Source organism: Formica exsecta, unplaced genomic scaffold (genome assembly GCF_003651465.1).
Source record: "Formica exsecta isolate Colony F162 unplaced genomic scaffold, ASM365146v1 scaffold485, whole genome shotgun sequence".
In the NCBI taxonomy this organism is placed as follows: Eukaryota; Metazoa; Arthropoda; class Insecta; order Hymenoptera; family Formicidae; genus Formica; species Formica exsecta.
The window spans coordinates 1,819-20,748 of NW_021852085.1; the positions used below are offsets into that span (position 1 = coordinate 1,819).

The 18,930-nt window shown below is 38.6% G+C and overlaps 1 pseudogene; it reads left to right on the plus strand.

Annotated features, from left to right (window-relative positions):
* Positions 1–767: 767 nt before the first annotated feature.
* On the plus strand, positions 768–12,760 carry LOC115241429 (annotated as a pseudogene).
* The last annotated feature ends 6,170 nt before the right edge of the window (positions 12,761–18,930 follow it).

Consider the following 18,930-nt stretch of genomic DNA (forward strand, 5'->3'; position numbering starts at 1 on the left):
GCTTGACATTAAGCTAGCCCCCCCATAGTGAAAAAAATATATAGAATGCTCGAATCAAAGTAAAGTGTGTGCCGCCGTACACTACCAGGCGCGCGGCTCACCGACGTGCGCCCGGCTAAAAGTCGGCGCTGATTGACCAGACTTTACTCAATAATAATTCCTTTATTAAACGTTATAGAAAAAAATGTTACAGGACTTTTCTGTTCAGTTTAACTTACTCTACCTGCACATTATGGGTGGGGCGATTATTATCAGACACTCTGTATATATAAAATGAAGAAACTAGCGGTAAGACTTTGAAACTCTTTAAGGAAACGTTATGTTATTCATTCTCGCTTTTGGTGAGCTACTATTCAAAAAAGAATAGATTGCTGAAGCGGTCTTTATTACATATTTTATTTAGCACGGACAGATATCGGATGGTATGTGATATTCCATCCGAAGCTGTTCATTGTCTGCGCCACATGTTTAATTCGACAAATTCTTAACGCTACGCGACAAAGCTTTTGTGGCGGCAAATAGTATAGCTGTGTGCACACAGATGATGTTTTTGAACGCAGCCTAAACAAAGGTCTCGGCCCGCACGCACACAATTAGAGAACCCCGTACATGTACCGCGCAGAGCGCTCTGCGCAATACATGTGCGGAGTTCTGTGATTGTGTGCGTGCGGACCGGAATTTTGCTCTGGCATCACAGGATCCGACAAGTTCAGTTTCTCTTTCGCTGTGACCAAGTGCAGATCGAAGAATTAGAAATAGTGACTAACATGGATTACGAGATGGGCGAAACGCAAGAGTCCGGAAGCATGGAAACTGAAGGTAAATTTTAGGTATATCATACAATATACACTTTTCTGTATGTGTGTGTGTGTGTGTGTGTGTGTTTGTGCGTGTGCGCACACACGAGATGCTAGCCAAAAGTACCTAAAGTTTAAATATTACCAAGGAATTATGTTTAGCAGGGACTTATGGCACTGCCTAATACAGCATATATCTTTTGTGCTTACTATGCCAAGTGGCGTCAGACTGCAAGAGTCATTGAAGATTTATATACATTTATATTGTTAGCAATAAATGTAGCGTAGTCGACAACTGTTGCGATACTTGATGCAACTACGTTGCTTTCTTACATTCAGCCATCACAACAATCGTTAATTACGCGTAATACACTGCCAAAAAAACTGCATGTAAAATTTCAATGACTTATCCAGCGTGACGTCACCCGATTCACGAAGGATGCATGCAATATTATCTAGAGCCATAAGTAGCTAATAAACATAATTTCTGTGCAACACATAATTTCGGAAACTTTTTGTTAGCATCTCGTATGTATGAACGGATAAATGAATGGATAAATCAAGCATTTAAAAACAAAATATATTACATACAAACATTATTGTAATTAAAAAAAAAATAAAAAAAGGATTAAGCGAAGTCAATTATGGCGTTCTCGCCAAAAAACAAAACTTAGACGCAGACAAAAATTATTAAAACTTACAGCAGAAGCAGGCAAAGAAAATCCTTCACCGCAGAACCAACAATCCGATCGAGATCCGTACGTGAAGAAATCTCTACAAACGCAGCCACAAACGAAAAAATATATTTTAAAGGTAACATGCAAATATATAAAATTGTGAAAAATTATATAATAAAATTTAATATTGTTTTTTTTTTATTTAGAAAGTAGTTCTTCAAATATAAAGATTAAAAATTTGACCAATCATAAACCTTGGTTAATAAATCCTCCGAATCGGCGGCACATTGGTATTAACCGTATCTGTTATCATTGATGCTAGACGAAAAATTAGTCGCAGTTCACACACTATCACGTATAATCATATATAAAAAATTTTCTAACCGACACTCATGATTGATCAAACTTTAAATCTTCACCTTATAAAAAAATTTTTTTTAAAGAAAATAGCATGTATTTTCAATATCTAATTTTTTACGAAATTTTATGCTGCTATCATATTATCCTTAAATTTCGAGCCACCGTGTATTTAACAAATATTGATACAGAATTGTACATATAACACACACGCAACATATAATATATAAATATAATAAAGTATATTTGTAATAAAAAAGATATAAAAATAAGGCTCTTAAACGATTAAAATCAAGAACCAAAGTAAAATGGCAAAAGAGCCACGCAGTTTTTAATTTTTTTTTTTTTAATTTTTTGGTTTAAAATATATATCTTTGCGACCCAAAAAACTGTGCGTGGCTCTTTTGCCATTTTACTTTGATTCTTGATAAATAAATAAATAAATATAATCTAAATAAATAAATATATATATCATAATTAAAAAAGTATATATTTTTATGTTTAGTTCTCTATTCCTTATTTAAAGTCTATACTTTTATTATACTTTTATTATATTACAATATTTATCTCTTGAGATTATGGAGACAAAGTGTCAAATTTCAATATTTTAGAACAAGTAAAAAATTCAATCTCTTATATATTTTGATAGTCCATTGTCCACAAATTATTTTAACACCAAAAACATGCGAGCAACAAATTCTTTTAATTAACTTATATGGTATAACACCGCGTCGTATTGTGACCGGACTGTGCTCGGTCGAGGTGGAGATAATGCTAAATTTGCAGGTTTTTCTACCTTTTGTTTACGGTCGCCAGTTCGTTTGACCTTCAACGAACAAGGATGTTGTTGGCCGATGCCTCCTCTGGATGGTCGTCGGACTTGTTCGTGCACGTTCGTTTCACCGCGGCTTCTTTGTCTGCGTTCGGATGACGCAACTTCCTTCTATTGCGCGTTCGGTTGACGCGGCTTCTTGTATTACGCGTTCTGTTGACGCTGGTTGTTTGAATTGCACGTTTAGTTTACGCGACTTATATGAATAGGGCGCTGACTTCCTTCTTTTATTTCCAGATCCCGAGGTATTCCAGGAGAATTTTCTAGACTCTTCCCAATTTGTTTCAGGTCGTCGCTGGATTGGATCGTCGTCCGCTGGTTACTCGGACTACCAAATGGACATCTTGGTTGTGAAACAAGGAATATGGACTTCACTGGCTGCCAAGTCCCGATGTTCCAGGAGAATTTCCTAAACTTTTCCCAATTTCGTTCAGGTCGTCACTGGATTGGATCGCTGCCCGCTGGTTACTCGGACTACCAAATGGACACCTTGGTTTTGAAACAAGGAACAAGGACTTCACTGGCTCGAAGGTAAATTAAATAACATTGCTTATTATTTATTTTAAACACTAAATGTTTACAGTCCTTTGTTTGGTCACGCGTATCTCCCCGCACGGAGATATTCAGCGGAATAGCTGCTAAACAGCTCGACTAATTTGCACTTAATTAGTTATCACTGCGCGATATACTAATTAGCCGCCGATTCTAAAAACCGGGAGAGAACGTTAAGACAGCCTAGAGCTTCTTAGACGTCTCCTAGGAACTACTAAATAGTCACTTTGCGAAAAGTCTATTGTTACGGAAGACTTCTACTAAAGCTTACGGGCATAAGAGCCGAAAAAGCTTGTCTCGAAGTTATCGGTCGTCAAAGCCTCGAATTACGCTCCGCATCGCCTCTTATAGCGGCTGTCCCCACCAGAGGCTTCCCCACCATTCGGGCCTCCCACCGTTCGCTGGTCCCATTGGGACCTCCCACTCTTCGGTTGCGCATGCGTCATTCGCCATGCGCTCTAAGTTATATAAAAGTTTTATAAAAGTAGCTTATCCGGTATAAACGCTTGCTACAAATTAAAATATGATTAATTAAATACATAAAACGCTCACCGCAATCAAAAACATACTTAAAACTAATCAAAACGGATATAATACAAAAGTGCAGCGGCGCAGCACTAAAAGTGTACATGTACAGTTTGTGTAGCTGTACATGGTGTGTAAGGTATGTCAAAGTGTAGAGGGTGTGTACTCCTGTTCTCTTGTGAAAAAGGTATTAATATGCATTGATGACGTTATCATCGATCGTAATCGATGATAACGTCATCAATGCATATTAATACCTAAAATGACTGTATCTTTAAATTGCAAATGATCACACATTGTTCTGTCTACATATTGATACATACATAAATACATATATATATAATTTTGATTTTAATTTACTACACATAATATCGTATCGCTAACACACTAAAACGATCTGACTTTGCACAATGTAGCGATATAATGTTATGTGTAATAAATTAAAATCAAAATTATCAGTTTGTTTAATCTATTTATTGCGCAACGAATATATTCCCCGCATATTTAATACTTGTACATATATGTCGGCCTTATTGCTGCAGTCATCATTTACATTTATTTTTTTCTTTGTAAAATTTTTTCCAGAAGTGTACAGAGTGTAGAAAAGTGTACCAAAGTGTAAATGCCTATTTTGTATTTCGCGTGTATATGAAGTGTAGGATCTTGTGCAAGTGTAAGATCGTATATGCTGCGTGTTTTGTGTCGAGTGTGTGATTAAATAACCAATATAATAGTTTTAACATATATATCTTAAAATTAATGTCCATGCTTTCACGCCTCATGGTTAACGCAATGTTCGGACTCATCCGAACTATTAGTCTGCTCACACACTCGCTTGTATGTGTCTTGCCCTTTCTATCCTTTGGCCTGCATCCGCACGCTCCTAAGTGTCGATTTTTAATACTTTAAGACGAGCAACAAATTCAGTTTCTTATATATTTCGATAGTATATTGTCTACAGATTATTTTAGTACCAAAAACATGCAAGCAACAAATTCTTTTAATTAACTTATATGGTATAACACAGCGTCGTATAGAGTTTGCGGCGACAAAGTGTCGATTTTTAATACTTTAAGACGAGCAACAAATTCAGTCTCTTATATATTTTGATAGTATATTGTTCACAGATTATATTTTAATACCAAAAACATGAGAGCAACAAATTCTTTTAGTTAATTTACGTTATGATAGCGCGCGTCGTATAGGGTCCGCGGCGATTCAGTGTCGATTTTCAATACTTTAAGACGAGCAACAAATTTAATCTCTCATATATTTCGATAGTACATTGTCCACAGATTATTTAATACCAAAAACATGCACGCAACAAATTCTTTTAGTTAATTTACGTTATAATAGTGCGCATCGTATAGCGTCCGCGGCGACGAAGTGTCGAGTTTCAATGCTTTAGAACAGTGCATGCCACGATCTGCACATTTCGGCCGATTTCTGAGAGTCAACGCCTATCGCGTAGCAACGGTACCTTAAGATTTGGGAGGATATTTTCTTCGCATTTGTTCGCAATCGAACAATTTGTCTTTTATGTGGTTATGAGCCTTCTGTTGTAAAAAAATACATTCTCGAAAGGCATTATAGAATCAAACATTCCGGAGAATATTCAAATTATGCATGTCAGGAAAAATTAAAAATACTTGAAGGATTAAAATTAGTTTATCAGGAAGGTGATAGCATTTGTCAGGATACATTAATTTCTAACGCCGGTCATGATAATGAAAAAGCTGTAGCTGCATCGTACGCTATTTCTTTTCTTATTGCGAAACATTCCAAGCCATTCGCTGAGGGCGAATTCGTAAAAAAATGCCTCGTTGAGACAGTAAAATCCTTTGACAATAAATTAACTGTTGACGAAGCTGCGAGCATTCCGCTTAGTATTCAAACAGTAGGGCGTAGAATTAATAATATTGCGTCTTCTATCAAAGATAAGTTAAAATCCTTGTTAGCGACTTGTTCGTATTTTTCATTGTGTCTTGATGAAAGCACCGATAATCGACACGTGAGCCAATTGAGTATTTTTACTCGAATCGTCCAAAACGATTTCTCATGTGTCGAGGAGCTTTTAGATTTAGTTGCATTGCATGGCACAACTACGGGTCTTGATATCTTCAGAGCAGTAGAAAACACTCTCAAAGAATTTAATGTAGACTTTACAAAATGTTCGGCTATAGTAACTGATGGTGCCAAAGCAATGACTGGCTCACAAAATGGATTCCTCGGTCTAATCAGGCAGCAAAATTTAAAATTTCCCATTATTCATTGCATCATTCACCAAGAAGCGTTATGCGGGAAAGCTGTTAAACTGTGTACTGCAATGCAGACAGTCACAAAAATTATTAATTTTATTAAAGGTGGTAATAAATTTCTTTCTCATCGAAAGTTTCAACACTTTCTCAAAGAGCATAACGCAGTTTATACCAATGTTCCTTATATTGCGAAGTTCGCTGGCTCAGTGCCGAAAAATGTTTAGAAAAGTTCTTTGCAATAAGAAAAGAAATCTTCCTTTTCTTGCAAGAACTATCTATTGCAAAATGCGACGAATATAAATTTTTTTTGGAAGATTTAGAATTTCTTTGCGAACTCGCTTTTATTACTGATTTGGCTAACCATTTAAATATCTTAAATTCAAAGCTGCAAAGAGGTAATCAAATTATTTCACAATTATTTAGTGCCATTGATTCTTTCCGCAGACAATTATTATTATTTAAAAATCATATAGAGGCAGGTACTTTATATTTCTTCCCATCTTGTCAGATCCTTTTCGAAGAGCACGGCACAAATTGCAATTTTTAGAAGCATCTCTACTTAATCGATTCACTTGTAAGTCAATTTAATACGCGGTTCAGTGATTTTGGGATGTTCAAAAATGATCTAATTCTTCTCGAGAATCCTCTTACCGTGCAAATCGAAGAACAAAATATAGAACTACAACAGGAACTTTGCGATTTACAATGTGATCTTTCCCTTAAAACGCGGTCGGAAAAGGGAATAGAGCTCTTCAAAATTTTAGACGTAGCGACTTATCCGAAGCTTAGAAATTTCGGTCTTCGATTTTTTTCCATGTTTGGATCCACCTATTTGTGTGAATGTTCTTTTTCCAAAATGAAATATATTAAAACAGACAGACGCTCTTGTTTGAAAGATGCATCATTATCTTCGTTGATGCAAATAAATTCTTCAAATATCCAGATAGATATTCCATCCATCATCGAATCATGCGAACCGCGTAATTGTACAAAATTTTAATTTAATAAATTTTAAAATTATTGTTTATATTCTTTTAATTTTGTTATTTCGTCCTTTACTTGGTGGCTATTTTTCGTTATTCTTCTTCTTTAGTAGACTGGGCCTACAGGGGAAACCACTGAAAAAAAACGCGTCAACAATAGTACCTCATAGGTGACGTGGAAACCTATTGCTAAAAATATAATAATTATAATTACGTTATTCTAATTTATATAATGACATCATATACTGGGGATATCCAACAGTCCATAACTTAAATAATATCGTTCATAAGTATTTCGTGCTTTTAATAAAAGCGTCTTTTATAAAACTTTAAATTTACAATTATTTATTAATTTATATATCGGGAAAATTTCTAACGCTGGTCATGATAATGAAAAAGCTGTAGCTGCATCGTACGCTATTTCTTTTCTTATTGCGAAACATTCCAAGCCATTTGCTGAGGGCGAATTCGTAAAAAAATGCCTCGTTGAGGCAGTAAAATCCTTTGACAATAAATTAACTGTTGACGAAGCTGCGAGCATTCCGCTTAGTATTCAAACAGTAGGGCGTAGAATTAATAATATTGCGTCTTCTATCAAAGATAAGTTAAAATCCTTGTTAGCGACTTGTTCGTATTTTTCATTGTGTCTTGATGAAAGCACCGATAATCGACACGTGAGCCAATTGAGTATTTTTACTCGAATCGTCCAAAACGATTTCTCATGTGTCGAGGAGCTTTTAGATTTAGTTGCATTGCATGGCACAACTACGGGTCTTGATATCTTCAGAGCAGTAGAAAACACTCTCAAAGAATTTAATGTAGACTTTACAAAATGTTCGGCTATAGTAACTGATGGTGCCAAAGCAATGACTGGCTCACAAAATGGATTCCTCGGTCTAATCAGGCAGCAAAATTTAAAATTTCCCATTATTCATTGCATCATTCACCAAGAAGCGTTATGCGGGAAAGCTGTTAAACTGTGTACTGCAATGCAGACAGTCACAAAAATTATTAATTTTATTAAAGGTGGTAATAAATTTCTTTCTCATCGAAAGTTTCAACACTTTCTCAAAGAGCATAACGCAGTTTATACCAATGTTCCTTATATTGCGAAGTTCGCTGGCTCAGTGCCGAAAAATGTTTAGAAAAGTTCTTTGCAATAAGAAAAAAAATCTTCCGTTTCTTGCAAGAACTATCTATTGCAAAATGCGACAAATATATATTTTTTTTGGAAGATTTAGAATTTCTTTGGGAACTCGCTTTTATTACTGATTTGATTAACTATTTAAATATCTTAAATTCAAAGCTGCAAAGAAGTAATCAAATTATTTCTCAATTATTTAGTGCCATTGATTCTTTCCGCAGACAACTATTATTATTTAAAAATCATATAGAGGCAGGTACTTTATATTTCTTCCCATCTTGTCAGATTCTTTTCGAAGAGCATGGCGAAAATTGCAATTTTTAGAAGTATCTCTACTTAATCGATTCACTTATAAGTCAATTTAATACGCGATTCAGTGATTTTGGGATGTTTAAAAATGATCTAATTCTTCTCGAGAATCCTCTTATCATGCAAATCGAGGAACAAAATATAGAATTGCAACAGGAACTTTGCGATTTACAATGTGATCTTTCCCTTAAAACGCGGTCGGAAAAGGGAATAGAGCTCTTCAAAATTTTAGACGTAGCGACTTATCCGAAGCTTAGAAATTTCGTAACCGCGCGCTTGGTTACGGTTGCTTGGCGAAGATCTCAAGACGCAAGGGGGGCGCGATAGGCGTTGACTCTCGGAAATCGGCCAAAATGTGCAGATCGTGGCATGCACTGCTTTAGAACGAGCAACAAATTTAATCTTTTATATATTTCGGTAGTATATTGTCTACAGATTATTTTAATATCAAAAACATGCACGCAACAAATTCCTTTGGTTACTTTTACTTCGTGCAAGTGGATGGCACGACGCGGCAAGACTGAGTGTATATTGGTATTAATTAAATAATATACTTTTTTTAAAATGTTTTTGTATTATTTCAGAGCAACAAAATAGCAACAAATTCTAATGTATTTGATTTTTTTATTTGGGCATTCTATATATTTTTTCACTATGAGGAGGGCTGGCTTAATGTCAAGCTGCCCCCCCCCCCCCCACTTTGAACGTAAATTCCTGTTAAACGGTTTGAGCAACAAAATCCGGACTACGGCAACTAATTAGCACATAATTAGCACTAAATTATTTGATAGATGCGACTTTAGTTGGCGTTGGTGGGGGGGGGGGGCAACTTAATATGGGTCACGGAGATGTGCGCTATCGGGATATTGTGTTTTTTTATTGTGTGCTATCGGGATATTGCGCGGTTTACTTTGTGCGCTATCGGGATAATGCGCAATTTACTTTGTGCGCTATAAGGATAAGGCGCGATTTACTTTGTGTGCTATCGGGATATGTGCTAAAGAGATGTGGGCTATCGAGAATTACGTTAATTTTTGTGTGCTATCGGGATGTGGGTTATCGAGAAAAAGGAATTAAAATAATGTGCGCTATCGGGATAATGTGTATTTTTATTGTGTGCCATCGGTATAATGCGCTTTTTACTTTGTGCGCTATCGGAATAATGCGCAATATACTTTGTGCGCTATCGGGATAATGCGCCATTTATTTTGTGTGCTAGCGGGATGTGTGCTAAAGAAATGTGGGCTATCGGGAATTATGTTAATTTTTTTGTTGGTTTAAAGTTTAATTAAAGTTTCAGCATACCCGACACTATTAGTAAATGTATCGATATTGTATATGGATTATTTGTATACTTCTGTGCTAAACGCTCGTCAGACGCAGACTGCTTCAATTCGCATAATCTTGAACACGCTACCTTCGCGCGGCACACACGTACTTGTGCTGATATTTTGTATTGGGACCAATTAGGATTCAGGATTTTATTTGCGACCATATAAGATATTAAATTTGGTTATTGTGATTCCAATATAGTTATATCAGGGACACGTACATGAGGCCACACGGGAGTATAGCGTGGGGGAAAGTCACAGAAAGAATCAAAACAATCGAAAAACGCCGGCTCGAATGTTCGCCTTCCGTTCTAGGCGAGATAAGAATATATAATTTAGAGACGCCTTATAATGAATAGAATTGCTTATTACATTCTGTAACAAGATTAATGAAAAGCATTTATCTCTCATGTCATCGGATAAATTATATTCTACTTGTCTTAAGAAAATGAACAGTTTTACATTATATGCTGCTGATGTTAATGACATTGCTGATCCGTCATCGACTATTGATATACAATAATAATGTTAAAAATAAAATAAAAAATATCATGTTTTTAAAAAACATCATACTTGTAAAGAATAAAGCCTGCGGCACACGGTACAATTTTGCATACTAGATCGCATGCGAGACATTTTGCTAGCAATTATAATGGCTATGCAACTTGAAATATTATGTGCTGCGTGTGCGTGTGCGGAGAGCAATTGCTTCCACGGTAATGTCCAGATTCCTAGATAAGTCTAACACTGAATAAATAAAAGTGTTTTTGACAAGCACTGCCATTCCCCTCATACCTGGTTTAGTGCAGTCACTTCTAAAGCCTGCGGCACACGGTACGATTTTGCGTACTAGATCGCATGCGAGACATTTTGCTAGCAATTATAATGGCTATGCAACTTGAAATATTATGTGCTGCGTGTTGCTGTGCGTGCTAGCATGCTAGTTTTTGGTAATAGGTTCGGTGCTATATTTCACTATGGTTTTGTTGCTAGCTGCAGACGATACTACGACAAAAACGCAAAAAATAAAAATAATAATAAATATAAAGACAAAAGTTATATATACATATATAAGTAATTATGTATTTTATTTATAATTATGGTGATATTAATTGAATATGTATATAATTAATTAAAAATGACAGATTTCCTAACCAAATAAAATTTAAAAAATTTTATTAATTCTTCCATAATAAATATCTTGAATCGTATCTTGACTAGATAAGCAATTATTGGCTATTATCTAGAGGATTTTTGAAGTCTTGAAGAATTTTGTTGAAATCTCTAGAAATCTTATAACTAAAATATTAACCCAACACGTAAGATGATCTGCACGTGTGAAGCCAAAACTAGTAACACTCTTATGATTGGAACACGTAATATACTTCGCTAAACAGCACGCAACGAATCAATTAACAAAATCAGTACGAAAAATCGTACCGTGTGCCGCAGGCTTAAGTGTGTAAATAATAGCTTGTCTGTAAAAGACATCACACTTGTAAAAGACAAGTGTGTAAAAAATATCTTGTCTGTAAAAGACATAACACTTGTAAAAGACAAGTGTGTAAAAAATATCTTGTCTGTAAAAAACATCACACTTGTAAAAAACAAGTGTGTAAAAAATATCTTGTCTGTAAAGGACATCAGTAGGATAGTAAGGTCGGTTCCAGTCCCCCTCCGATGGTGCACCACCTTGACGTGGTGGAGGGGCTTCCCTTCGCTTGTTTAGAAAGGGTCCAAGAGTGCACCAGCCGACTCGGCCAACATATGAGTGTGTTTTATGTTTATTTATCTTGGATGATTTTTGTGGAGTGGTATGGGGATGTAGGGTTTTTTTTTGGTTTTTTGTTTTTGGGTTTTGTGGGGGGTATATGGGGATGTGGGGGGGTGTGGGTGTAAGGTATTGTGGGTTTGGGTGGGGAGGGTCAGGGGTTAGGTTGTGACCGGACACGCCGGCTTAATTACTTACTGATACTTATGTAGAATAGGAACTCTATGTCCATCAAACGGTCGCCAGCTGTTTTTACCCTCCAAACAGCAAGGAAATGACTTCAAACGGGCGCTACACGATCTGGGTGGCCGAGAATATCGAGACTCCCTGGTTATGACCACCTCTGCCGGAACAATCACCTCGCCGAAGAAGATCTTTCCCAATTTGGTATGCCGAGCGCTACTAAGCCTGGAGATCCTGTTAAAGAATACACCCCGGGATCCCGAAATCGAAATAAAGACCACTGATTGTAAATTGAAATAAACGAATTTATTAATTATAAACTTGGTGAATATCTATCACAAAATCTGTTCCCCTTTCGGGCCGAACTGTAAAAGTAAATTAAACTTTGAATCGAATGACTTTTCGGATTTAACGCTCCTTCTAGGATACAATAAACTTTGTTATCTAATTTAACGGATCACGCGCCGTTCGCGGGTCTTAAATTGTACGACGAACTACACGTGTTAACTCTAATCTTGCTGCGCGCCGACTGTCCTCGAGCCTCGCTTCCGGATCTCGCACATCGCTTCACTCCCCACTCTCGCACATGCGCACTTCGGTTGCGCGCCTTCGTTCGCGCCGCTCGTCGCGTCGCTTCGCGCGCTATGTTTCCTACATATCGGGTGTTCCGCAAGTCTCTAATTTAACAATCTTCTTTTTCTTTTACAGGTTTCTGTTGTTGCCGTCCCCATGGTTTTCCGGTCGCCTGCGATTACGTAAGTACACGGTAAGTATCTTATAGGTAAGTATTTAACATCGTAAGTATCTTATAAGTAAGTATATACATTCAATATTCGCCTTTCTTGACAATTTCATATAAGTTACTAGATAACCTAGATCTCTCTGTCGCACAATCATGCTTGTAACTAATTAAAACTAAACTAAACTGTTTCGCGCTATACTGTTCCTGTGAATTCCCTTTCACTAAATGATTTTATCTCTCAACTATCCGCTTTACTCTATTCACAGTTTTACAACGCTTTCATACTCAAGAAATTATAATGCTAGAAATTAAATGAATTTACTAGAATCTGACTAGCTCATAATAAATGTAAACTAAACAAGCAATTAATACGTAATATTCTCGCATCTGTGCGATCAAAATAAATCAATCTACTAGACTCTGACTAGCTATCGTGAATATAAACTAAACGAATAATTGATACGCAATACTCTCGCATCTGTGCGATCACAATAAATCAATCTACTAGACTCTGACTAGTTATCGTGAATATAAACTAAATGAACAATTTCTGCATTATACTCTCGCATCCGTGCAATCAAGATAATCAATATAAGTAAGTATACTAGAATCTAACTCTTTATAACGAAATTAACTTAAACAAGCAATTACTACGCAATCGCTCTCTATGCTTAATTCTAAATTCGCCTTACAAACTAATTAATTGTCAGGACTGTCTTTTTCACGCACTGCGCGTCACGAGTGTCTTTCACTATCACTATTTCCCCAGGCGGTGCTCCGCCGATGCTCCAAAATACTTCTGGCGTCCTTCTGCTTCTCCATCGTGCTGCAGCTTTGCCTCGGATGCCCTCTGGTACCATCTCCAGCCTGTTGCCTTGCACCTTCGCGTTCTTTGCCAACGGAGCCTTTATCAATCGATCGCATACCCCCTTCCAAAGTTTGCCCGAAATTCGTTTTGTATTTGTAACGGCAGGGCCGTTACTACGGCCAAAAATACATATATATATATCCATACGCACGGCTTGCTTATTCCGCCCAACCTTACCTATACCGCCACCGCCATCTTGCTAAACGCATGCGCGTTCTCTCTCGGCAGACGCTTACACGTACACCGCACGCACTGTCTCGCTTGCTCACATGCCGCATGCGCTGTCTCGCTCGCGCCCGAAACGCTATTTCTCTCGCGGGGTCCCCACGCGGTACCGACTCCCACCGCCGGACCGACGGCGCACAGTGGGGGCCGCCGGCCGGGTATATAAGCCCGGCCGGCCGAGACATCGGGACCAGATCCTGTCCCGACATCCAGCTCTAGACACCGACCTGCCTAATACCTACTACCTCTCGGGGACAAGGTTTCTCTCGTCTCTGCCGGGTTTCGCCGGCCCTCTCTACCTTCGGGCTGAGGTTTCGCTCAGCCCCGTCGGGTTTCGCCGACTCTTGTCACCACTCCTCGGGCCAAGGTTTCTCTTGGCCCTGTCGGGTTTCGCCGGCTCCTAACACCTACCCGGGCTGAGGTTTCGCTCAGCCCTGCCGGGTTTCGCCGGTTTCCGTTGCCAAGGCAGGCCCGACGCGACACTCGGTCCTGCCCGCAATACCTCACCGCCTAGCCTGACCCTAGGATATAAGGTGCATGTACATATCGCGTTGTAAATGTAGCCGCATGATAGAGATAAGCCTGCTAGTAATAAGACCGGGTACCATTAAGTCCGCTAGAAGTAAGGCCTGTTAGTAATAAGACCTGCCTAGTAATAAGTCCGCTAGCTATAACCGCACGTTAGTCATAAGTCCGCTAGTTATAACCGCACGTTAGTACTAAGACCTGCCTAGTAATAAGTCCGCTAGTTGTAACCGCACGTTAGTCCTAAGACCTGCCTAGTAATAAGTCCGCTAGTTATAATCGCACGTTAGTAATAAGACCGGTCCGCTGATTATAACTATACCGGGGCGATCAAGCCTGTTCACCGCTGTACCGACCACACCTGCAAATAAAACCGTTACCGCCGCCTGCCGCGCCTGGCTTGCGCTTCTCGCCGCTTTGCGCCCTTCGCTTCGCGCCTGCGCGTTGCGCTCCGAAGATCCTGCTACCAGCGACCGCATTCACCGCACGCTAACGCCAGACCCTGCACGCTGTATCTATCTTTCTCTCTCACTGAATAAACTATCGTTTCTATCTATACTGTGTCTCGTAAGCTTGTGTCTCCCCTCCTCTCGAACCCGGACACCGACAAGCCGATCCGAGCGTCGAGCGAGGTGACCGCGTTACATATTTCGGGTGAACTTTCTCTAAAAGAGGGTTGTGGCTTATGCGATTCGAATTGAGACTGTTTTCCTTGTCAGCGTCCTCGTCTTCACTGGTCAGGATCTTTGTCGGTCTCCTTCTCTTCTTCACCGGCGAGCCTTCCACCGATTGCAAATTTATACTTTTGCGTTTCGGCTACTTTTTCGCCGGACTTCTTATTTTGTCCCTCTCTATTCGTCTGGGTGATCTCTCATTCTCCCCTTGCGATCCCTCGAATGACTGTTCATCCTTGAGATTCAAGGTCTTTGGCCGCCCTTTCTCGCTCCGATTTTCTGGTGTCCTCGTTCTGACCCCTTTTTCGACTTGGTTTACAAACGTACCCACCAGATGCTGGATAACTTTCGGGTTTCTCCGTGATTCGTCCTCCTTGTCTGTTTTTCTGGCACCTGACGTGTCATTCGAGTCTGTCCCTTTTCCTCCTGGAACGGTGTCCTGCTCGTCCGCTGTTGCCTCTTTCCTTCTCCTCCGTATGTGTGCTGTCCCTTTCTGTGTCCTACTTATTTTACTTAAACTACCGCGTAACGCCGATAACCTCGCTCTCCTCTGTATACGCGTCTCTCATAAATTCGGTTAATCTTTGTAACAGTCTGTATGCCGCCTCGACTAACAAGCTTAATTTCTTTTTCCTAATTATTCTTATTCTATCTCGCGCCCTATTTCTTTTATTAACGCTGTATCGCACGCTCGCGCTTGTATCGATATTCCCGCGCCTTGTCTCGCTTAGTATCGTCTGCGAATACATTTGTTCCGGTCCTATTCCCGAACACCCCTGGTCTATCGCATCCCCGTCTATGTTTTTTATGTTCAGTGACCTGTCATCGCTCCGTGCCGGTTGTATGTTTACCGTATCGTTTGTACTATTTATTTGTCCTGCGATAATTAACGATGTTTCGGATCGTTGTTTCTGTTCTTCGTAATCGTTACTCGATAGTGTATCGTATGTGTTTGTGTCTGTTTCGTTTCCTTCTCGCGATACATGTGTGATCATTGATGTGCGCCGGTTTCCCCGCTTACTATTATTACTAATCTTAATTGTTTCGTCTGTCTCGTATTGCTCGTCTTTCTCCTCTGTTCTCTTTCTATTTTCATCTATCGCCGCCTGTATGTCACTTTCTAACCTATCATCAACTGTCATTCTGTCACTCCTCTTTATCTTGTCTATTCTGTTGACTTTAAACGTTCTATTTATTTGATTGTCTATTCTATTGTCTCTGTCTTTTTTATTCTTACTTGTCTCTAAATCCTTTTCCTTGTCTTTATCGTCCTCTGTATTGTCAGTGTCAGTATTGTTTTGCGTGTCTGACTCTACGTTTTCTATTTGTAGGTTTCCATAATACTTGAACATCGTGATATATTTGAATGTCCCTGGTCTCCGCATACTGATTTTGGGCTCGTCTTCCCCCTTCTGGTCACTCGCTGTTGCCTCTGGAAGCTGAAGGTGCCCCTCGCTCCTCTCCATTGGGTATGTGTGTTCGCTTCGTCTTTCCTGTAACAAAGTAAGCATCCTCTTCGACTCTTTTCCCAATATCATGGCATCGTTCCTTCCAAACAATACAATTGGGTTTATCTCCATCTCCTTGTCGTTTATTACTATCTCCATTTTCATCATTCTTACTCTCATATCCTAATACATTCCTAATATCATTTCCTAATACATTCTGGTTTCAGTTCCTCTCTATCTATTTCCTCCATTTCTACCTTTTCTTCCTCTAGCCTCTCTTTGCATGTTGTTGTTATGATGTCGCACTGGCCTTCTTTATCCAAATACAATCAGTTCTCCGTCCTTCTTCTGCATTTTATTTATCATTTTTGTCCATAAGTACGTCTCCGTATCGTCATCCGGTCTGCTTACGATTGGTGCTATTACTCTCGCCTCTTCTAATTTTTCTACCTCGTTTCTCTCGCCATGCATCCTTGACAATACGTCTGCTATTGTGTTTTCTTTTCCTGCTATGTGTTCTATTTCTAAATCAAATTCTTGTAGAAATGCTACCCATCTTGCTATCCGTGAGCTATCGTCTGCGCATGCCGTTAAGAATTTTAACGCCCTGTGATCCGTATGGACTTTGACGTGATGCTCCAGTAACGTTATATGCCATTTTCTGAGTGCCCATACGATGGCTAAGCATTCCAGCTCCGTCATTTATAGTTTTTCTCTGCTCCTTTTAGACTTCTACTTGCGTACGCGATTGTGTAACGTTCATTCTGTTTTTCGGTTTCGTATTGGTAGAGTCGCGCTCCTAATCCTGTTTTGGATGCATCTACAAATAAACCGAATCTCAAACCTGCCCTTAATGTAAATAATGCTGGTGCCTCATCGAATGCCACCTTGATTTCCATAAACGCTTTCTGTTGTTCTGATCCCCAAATGAATTTGCTCTCTTTTTTTAACCATCTCTCTAGTGGCTGCGTCATTTTAGCCAAGTTTTTAATAAACCGGCGGTCCCAGTTTATCAGCCCTAAAAATGCCTGTAGCGCCTTCTTATTTCTTGGTTTTTCGAAGTTCCTAATTGCTAGTTTTGTGTCGTTATTCATTTCAGCTTGTATCTCATTAAATATATGCCCCAGAAATTTTATCTGCTTCTGCATAAATTCGCATTTCTCGAGGTTCAGCCGGAATCCCACTTTTTCTAACTTTCTCAGTACGAGTTCTATGTGTCTCAAATGTTCTTCCATTGAATTCGATGCTATTAGAATATCGTCGAGGTATACTATCGTAAATTCATGACATTCGTTCCCTAACGCCATATTCATTGCTCTCGTAAACGATGCCCCCGCTGTTTTTATCCCGAATGGCATCCTTTTAAATACATATGACTGATTATTAAACATAAATCCCGTGTATTGTTGATCTTCCTCTTTTAGAGGTATCTGCCAAAATGCTTTTACTATATCTAACGTCGTGAAATATTTCCGTCTCCCTATTCTTCTAAATACTTCATCTATGGTCGGTGGTTGGTCATGATCGTTGACCATTCTTTTATTTAGCTCCCTCGCGTCTAAGCACATTCTTATCTCTCCATTCTTCTTAACTACCACGACTAACGGGTTTATATATTGCGTCGCCGCTTTTTTGATTATGCCTTGTTGTTCTAATTCCAACAAGTGTTCCCTTTTTCTTTGTGTATATCTGGCACTGGGTACGTCTTAGATTTGTACGCTTTTTTATTTATTACTTTAATTTCATGTTCGTAGTGTACCACACGCCCTATTTCTAACTTAAACACTTCTCTACGTCTTTCTTTTATCGAATTCAATTCCTGCACTGGGTTTATTATTTCCATTGAATTTATTCTCGTCGCTTTGTCCCCCTCTTTTATTATTAATTTGAACTCGCCTTCTTCCCATATCATTTTCGCGTTATTTTCTCTCATGAAGTCAAAGCCTAGTATTAAATCGCTTGTCAATGTCTCTACTAAGTAAGTTCCGTGTGAGAATTCCCTTCCGTTTACGCTAAACTTGATCATTATTTTATATAGCACCGGTACCCCCTTATCTAAGAACGCCCCTCTAAGCATAAACCTTCTAATTGGTATCACCGTCATGCTAATTTTCATTTCGTTTAGTTTATCATAAAATGCCTTGGTCATCGCGGAAATTTGCGCCCCCGTGTCTATTAGTGTTTCTCTTTCTATCGTTCCTATTTGCATCTTTACATATGGTTCTATTTTTCCCTTATTCCTATTATGCTCTTTTTCCTTTACCTTCTTCTCCTCCTCATACGATCTTCTACTTATTATAACCATTTTTCCCTTTATCTGCCTGCACCTTTCTTTAATTCTTTTACTGCGTATATTCTACTTAAATATCCCGCCGCGTTTATCCGCTCTGTTTATTTGCTATTTACGCGTTCGTCAGTCTACCCGTCTGTTCGTAATTTGTTGGCTGAAAAAATTCTTGTTATTGCACATATAATAGCATATATTGCATCAAATAAATGATATTATCACAGGTCAGGAAAGTAATGTGTGGTTTTTGCCAAATAAAACAATTTTTCTTTTTGGAAAATATATATTTTTATTTATTCCTTCCTTTCTAGCGTTTCCTGTAATTAAATGTCTTATTACGCGTGCGCAATTTCTTTTAAAGTCTTTTTATCTTTATCGTTACGTTCTTTATCGCTTACTATTTCAATAATTCTCTAAAAAAAAATTTTTAGTAACTTTTAGT